At 46.1% G+C, this 7500-nt stretch overlaps 1 long non-coding RNA gene across 1 annotated transcript in view; it reads left to right on the top strand.

The window, feature by feature from the left end:
* The first annotated feature begins 3361 nt into the window (after positions 1–3361).
* LOC123507103 overlaps positions 3362–7500 on the top strand; it is a 45117-nt gene continuing 40978 nt past the window's right edge. Inside the window, exon 1 of the long non-coding RNA XR_006675584.1 lies at positions 3362–3810. This is a non-coding gene — a long non-coding RNA (uncharacterized LOC123507103). The remainder of the gene's footprint in view (positions 3811–7500) is intronic.

The raw sequence follows: 7500 nt of genomic DNA, 5'->3' as shown, positions 1-7500 counted from the left end.
TGGATACAGTAAAGTACTGTGCGCGAAGGGGGGCGTGGTGGCGAGCGGCAAGCCTTCCACCATCACAACTAATTAAAACAAACCCCTTCAGTGACCTCGCGCCGTCACCTCATCAGTAGCCAAATATAAAAGTTACTCGTGTTTCAAACTTGCAGGGACGGGGAAGGAAAGTTTTTTGCCGCGCGAGTGTCGACTGACGCCGCCGGCATATTAGTCAAAGACCCGCGTGTGTAGCGATAATGATAAGGGAAACAGGAGGGAGAGGAAGAATGGGCTGACTTGTAGAGGTACTGTGGAAGGAAATGCGAGAGTAGAAAGAAAAGAGAGACGGGAGAGACGGGGATTGGTATATAATAAGGGAGGAAAGAGGGAGGGAAGAATGGGAAAGGACTGACTTTTGGGAAGGAATGCGGAAGTGAAAGATATTAAGGGAGGGAAATAGAGAGAGAGAGAGAGAGAGAGAGAGAGAGAGAGAGAGAGAGAGAGAGAGAGAGAGAGAGAGAGAGAGAGAGAGAGAGAGAGAGAGAGAGAGAAATTGACAAAGAGAAGGGAGGAGAAAGGGATACAAAAACTGAAAATTCACCCCTCCTGTGGGAGAGGACGTGGTAGAAAATGAAAAAAAAGAAATATTGATGGAGGGAGGAATTTTGAGAGGAGCTGAGATTCAATAAGAAAAAAAAAAGGGAAGGAAGGAAGATGGAGGAAAACCCACCTATAGATATTACGGACGGAGCGATAAGGAAGATAAGTTTAACAAAGGAAAAGGTGAGGAAAATTATCTATAAAGATGCGGAAAATTTAGTGAGGGAGGGAAGGAAGGAGTGAGGGAGGGACGGAATGGGGAAGGGAGGAAAGGGTCTCTCATATAAAGTAGATAAAGGAGGGAATATTGGAGGGAGGGAGGGCGCGAAGAAGGCGAGGCAGGGAGGGATGGAGGGGAGGAGGGAGACAAGAAGTGAGAAACCAAGAAAATGATGGCGAGAATGATGTAAGGAAAGTAGAGGGAGGGAGAGAAGATGAGATAGGTATGGAAGGATGGAGAGAGCCAGGGAGAGGTGTGTGGAGGAGGGAAAAAGGTTGACATTGAAGGGGAGAGAGAGAGAGAGAGAGAGAGAGAGAGAGAGAGAGAGAGAGAGAGAGAGAGAGAGAGAGAGAGAGTGTGAAGAAAGGAGGAACATAACAAAAAGATAAAGTTGAAGCACATCTTTTCTATCCAATCCTCTCCCTTCTTCTCTCACTTCTGATTTTCTTTCTTTTTGTTGTTCCTTCTACAATTTTTTTTTCTGATGTTGGATGTTTTTTTTATTTGCTTCTAATTTTTTTTCACTATTTTTCTATTTTTCTTTAATTTTCATCGCATCGAGGCGGTAAATTTCACGACTTTGTTTTGCTTCGCTTTCCTGTTTTTGTTTCTTCATCCGCTTCATTCCGGGAGAGACAGAGGCAAGAGGAAGACAAAGAGGACAAAGAGGCCACCGAGTGTCTTCTTCCACGCTATGACACAAACTCACACACCAGCAGACGACCGTGAATACACACACACACACACACACACACACACACACAAGGATAATGAGCTCATACATGAAGGAATATACGTCTGAAGTATCCTTTCTTCCACACACACACACACACACACTCTCTCTCTCTCTCTCTCTCTCTCTCTCTCTCTTCATGCCAAAACCCTCCTCCTTGACACACCTCCACGCACACACGCCCGGACAGCCATGCAAGGTCCAGGGCGTGCTTAACATAACTGCAGGAAGTAAACACTGTGCAGAGGAGTGGGACTAGCAGTGGGGTGAGTATTTCCCCCAACTGTCAATCTGGGTAGTGGGGAATTTCAGCCTTCTCTCTCTCTCTCTCTCTCTCTCTCTCTCTCTCTCTCGTGTCTTATTTCACTTTTTTTTTTATATTTTCCGAGTGTTGGTACTCAAATATTAGAAATGGTTTGAATTTTTTTTATTATTATTTTTTCATTGTAGGTGTTAAGATAGTAAAAAAGTGTGGATTTTTTTTAATTCTTTGTATTCCGCTTAATTTTTTTTTTTTAGTGTATGTATTGAAATAGTTCGAAGTGCGTGTATTTTTTTTAATTATTCTTTTTTTTTTTTTACGTTTCTTTCACTGTAGGCAATGAAATACAAAGTGTGTCATTTCTATTTTTCTTAATCTTTCACTTCACGAGTAATATTTCTTGATATGTTAGAAGGAGTTTACCAATTTTTCTTTCCTTTTTTACGACTTTACCAAACAATACAAAATGAAAATGATCGTATATTTGTTTTAAAGTGTCAATTAATATGCACATGATACGCGTTAGGCATGTGACAGCTTAGTTAGGAATGCGGCAGCTTAGTTAGGAATGTTGCAGCTTAGTTAAGAACGGGGCAGCTTAGTTAAGAATGTTTCAGTTTACTTAAGAATGTTGCAGCTTAGTTATGAACGTGACAACTTAGTTTGGTTGGTACGAGACGAGCGCATGTAGACGGCAGATCCATAGCGAGGCAAGGGCGAGGCTGCGTCACTGAAGAGTCAAGGGAGTCGAGTCACTGGTTCGACTCCATAAAGTTCACTGAGTCAATACAGGGAGTGTGACAGGCGGCGGGACGCTCGTTGCTCCTATATGTGTGTAGATTTTTCGGTTGTACGCTTTCACGTTTTCTCCTACGGCCTTTCCTTTGGATTGCAGGATAAATTTTAATGGGTCACAGGGACATAGCAAAAAATCTTATGCTTTCAATTTGTAATGCAGTCCATACAAGTTGAAACAAGAAGCCTGCAGTTCGTCCCTGCGCTCCACCGCCCCGACTCGATGTTCCCAGAGAAACATTAATTGCATCTCATTCTTTATTCACTCGCTTCCTATGTTGAATTCATCCCCTCCTTTTCTTAATCATTATTGTAATTATAACTTTATTTTTTCATAGTTTATAGGAAATAACGTCAATTATAGTTAGCTCCTTTCAAATGAACAGCCTTTCCCCTCCCTCCTCCCTCCTGCTCTTCCCGTCTTTTCCCAAGATGAAGTTTATATAACACTGGACATTTTCTTTAATTTACCATGGCTCGCGAAGTGTTGAAATGTCCAAATCTAGAGCGTCGCTCACAAACAAGAATATCGCTTGTATAATGCTTAGTAAGGGTTCAGCGGAGTGGCGGCGACTGATCCGTGATGGCGTCGCTTCATTCTCTGGCTCGTCTCTACTCTCATCGCTGTCAATGTGATCAGGGAAAGCGATAGAGGCAGTTTTAACATAACGTATTAGCACTAAGCCCCTGAACTTCCCCGCCATACACACATCATCGCCGGAAAAAAATATAAAGCATCGCGCATTAACTGCCACGGGGTGTACGCATCACACACCTCTGATTAAACACTTGAGTGACCAATGGCCTGCCCTGCTGAGTGCCTCCACAGGCCAATCAGCACTTACCACCTCTCATCAGACTCCTGCGTCGTGCCGGTGGAGGCGTCGCTCGGTGCTCATCCGTTTGGTGGCTGGCGGATGGTGCCCTCCTAGTGATAAGTGTGTTTTGTCTGTTTTAGTGCGTTACGTGGTACAGTGGACACAGAGACATGCGGGCGTGATACTTAAAGGACAGAAGATGCGAGGTATACGTGACTGGCGTGATCCCGATGATATAGAACGGGCGGGACTGCCAGTGCCACCTTCCACGCTGTCCCCTATCATCAGCCCGCAGGTAATAGCTATAGTTTGTGACGCCTACAACTGTGGTGCCTCCGTGAAGGGCGTGGTTGTGGTGCTCCGTGTGCCTCATGGAGTCCTCGCTGCTTGATATAACAAGGTCAGTAATAACTTGACATAGGAGAGGGAGGGAGGGAGGGGGGACTAATGACCATTCTCTCCTATCAGTATAACCAGGAGTTGGCCAATCAAGCCACCTTAACAGTAGCGCCATAATTTCCATGACTCACCATGAATGACACACTTGAAAGAATTTCCTTTAGTAGGAGTCACCGTTCTGGCGCGCTGCCGCTGATCAGGGAGTAACAAGGGCGCGGCCAGCTCCTGTCAGCCAAATTTTATCGGAAATGCCATCCCGCGTGGCGAGCTCCCACATTATTGGCGGGTCAGTGGTGAGGCACATATCCCACTGCCCCGACCCCCGCCCGTCCAATATTGGCGCCCGAGTGACCCCCTGACGAATGGCCGCATCCACGCTGAAAAGACGCTAGGAGGCGAGGCGGTGACCACCGGAGGCTCTCTCTCTCTCTCTCTCTCTCTCTCTCTCTCTCTCTCTCTCTCTCTCTCTCTCTCTCTCTCTCTCTTTCTCAGCTGTGTAGAGGACCCTGTGCTGAAGTATTTCTGCGTCGCACTTTCACTGTATTCATAAAGTTTGTAGCTACGCTGGGTTTTAAGCGAGAGACTAACAGGATTTTCACAATACAGATACAAAAAACATTCAGAATTGGATTAATCTTAACTCTGGCTTTTGGAAATGTCGTGGTAAGAGAGCCAAGCGTTTCAGAATGGTGACCAAAGTCTCTGCGGCACCTCGGTGAGAAGCCTCCCGCGGGACTCGGTGAGAAGGGCGGCCCTTAAGTCACCTGTCTGAGCTGTCGTCGCCGTGCCACTTTAGGGGCGCCCTGGAGAGGGTTGGGTTAAACGAGGTAACTTCTCAACCAGTGGGGCAGTGCGCTCCCAAGGCACGCGCTGGGGCGTCCCTGGAACTGCCCTACGCTGCCGCTCCGCTCTCCCGTCACTCAGATCCTGCTGACGATTAACATCTGCGAGAAGTAAAAAAAAAAATAAATAAAAAATAAAAAAAGCATCTTGTTAACTGATTTTCTCTCTCTCTCTCTCTCTCTCTCTCTCTCTCTCTCTCTAATTACTTTACATAACAATTGTGTCATGGATTTTTGTGATTAGATACAGACGGAAGAGTTTTAGAGTTGTTTTCCCTGAAAATCTCTCAGGCTATCGCTCCCTATCTCTTTTATGAAGGGGCGCTCTGCCTGGCTGCCGCTGATTGGCTGCCACGACCTCCGGCACTATACGCGTATATTTAATGCCTCTAGAATCCTCCTATTCTCTATTTGTTTTTACTTTGATAGCATTCTCGTCTGCCTCATTTTGATATTAACATCATAGAATACTAATGTTTAACTTGAGTTCTTCTGGCCAGTTTGGATGAAATTACTTGAGGCGCGATTTAAAAACAATGAGCAAGTGCCTGAGATTTTTAAGGAAGACGAATCTAAAACTTTTCCGTCTATGTTAGACCACAAAACTCCGCGACACACACATTAATGTTCAGTAAATCCTATTTTTTAACAGGCCTAAGTGAAACAATAATGTTTGTTCATGGTTCAACTCAAGGAATACTAGTTGTACGTAACTCGTATCCATAAGGTGTTGCTGAGCGGCGTTAAGAAGTCACCTGATAGGCAATGGAAAAAGAAGCGATGTTTCCTCGTGCAGCACAGAATAGCTGCGTAGAACACTTCTTAATGCAAGGGAGTGTGAAGGCTCCGGCAGGGTGAGGTACGTACACGGCGGCAGGGTGAGGTACACGGCCTGGCTGCTTGTGCCCAGCTTTACTGTGTCCTCGTCTCCGCCCTGCCTGAATGCGCGAACTAACTCCTGTTTTTTCCCTTTCTCATATCATACTAGTTACATCCTGCCGTGTCCTTCAAACTGCTGCATCCTTACCTCCTTCTCCTTCCCTCCCAGCTCACCACTTGTCTCTGTCCCATGCAGCCCCGCCGCTACGGTTACCCGGGCTCTGCGACAAGCCCCGCAGCCCGCCAGTCCCCGAGCTACTCACGCTGTGTAGTTTCGAAGGAGGGAGATCACCGGCAATTGATGTCTCGATACATGGAAGCGCGCGGCTAATGAATTGTGTTTCCCTTCCGCTTCTCAGCGCCTCCCTCTTTCCCAGTTTGTCCTCTCTCTTTCTCCCATTCCCGATTCTTCCTTTAACCTAATCCCAGCACAGGAGTGTCATAGTTTTGTCTCTTTGCCCCGCCGTCTTTCCCTCCCTCTCTAGCCACGGTTGTTATCCCTGCTGTCCCTTCCCTTCTAGCCACGGTTGTTATCCCTGCTGTCCCTCCCCTTCTAGCCACGGTTGTTATCCCTGCTGGTGTGTTGGTCTCATTCATCATCTTACCCTGCTTGAGAAGTGGCCTGGGTGGCGGTATCAAGAGCTGCTGTGTGAGGGAGTTGATATAATAATTATTCCTTTTGACGCACACTGGGCTATGTGTATCGAAAATTTATGCTATTTCTTAGATATATATATATATATATATATATATATATATATATATATATGTATATTTCCTTGAAAGTATTCGATGGTTATGCGTTTATGATTTGCTGTTGCTTTCAACGGAATATAGTTTACAAGAAAGTCTTCTGCTTATATATTCTAGGTATGTGTGTGTGTGTGTGTGTGTGTGTGTGTGTGTGTGTGTGCTTTTTTTTTATTTTTTTATTTTTATTTATACCATGTGGGCTTTTCACGGGAATTTCTGGGCTAAAGGGGATATTTTTTGGGGTACCTCCTATCTCAAAGCCCACCCGCTAGTTAGAAAGGTGTTACGATGTCAGAGGTGTGTGGGCGCCATTTAGTTATACGTTAGATAGTGGAAATATTCTCTCTCTCTCTCTCTCTCTCTCTCTCTCTCTCTCAGGTTGTCACTGGTTCGAATCACACGTTCGGAACACGCAAGTTTCCGAGAAGTGGTCTGGCAAGTGGAACCTCTTTGTTGACCCTCACTGACCCTTTACCTCCTTGTAAACCCCTACCCCTTCCAAACTCCTCTTTTTCCCAGACCCCCACCCGCCTCTCCAGCACCTCAATACCGCTCTACATCACTACCACACCTTCCAGGGCTCTACTTCTCCCTCCACACCTTCCAGACCTTATCCTTCCAGACCCCGTTCTCTTTTCCACACCATAACCGTATCCAGAGTTTTAACCTATTTCAAATCCTTCTAGACTTCCTTCCCTTCTTCCACGCCCCATTCCTGCTCCTCCACCTCTCATTCCCTCTCCTTCACATCCCCCCATTTGGATGTGTGCCTGCTATTTCCTACTACTTCAACTCTTTTTATTCTGCTTTTCTCTTTCCTTTCTTTCTCCCTTCTTCCAACTCCATGTCATCCCCCACTCCTTTGCTTCACTCTCTCTCTATCTCTCTCTCTCTCTCTCTCTCTCTCTCTCTCTCTCTCTCTCTCTCTCTCTCTCTCTCTCTCTCTCTCTCTCTCTCTCTCTCTCTCTCTCTCTCTCTCTTACCCTTTTCCCGTCCCTCTCCTCCTTTCTCTCCCTCTCCCTCTCCCTCTCTCTCTCCTCCTCTCTCCCACGATGGCAGATGAGACACAGACGATCAGTAATTGTTTAAAAGCTTTGCGCGACCCACGTTCAAGTCGCTGTCTGCACTCGAGACGCCGCCTGTCTTAGAGAGAGAGAGAGAGAGAGAGAGAGAGAGAGAGAGAGAGAGAGAGAGAGAGAGAGAGAGAGAGAGAGAGA

This window comes from Portunus trituberculatus, chromosome 21 (genome assembly GCF_017591435.1).
Source record: "Portunus trituberculatus isolate SZX2019 chromosome 21, ASM1759143v1, whole genome shotgun sequence".
In the NCBI taxonomy this organism is placed as follows: Eukaryota; Metazoa; Arthropoda; class Malacostraca; order Decapoda; family Portunidae; genus Portunus; species Portunus trituberculatus.
This window is presented reverse-complemented; position numbering and strand designations above follow the sequence as displayed.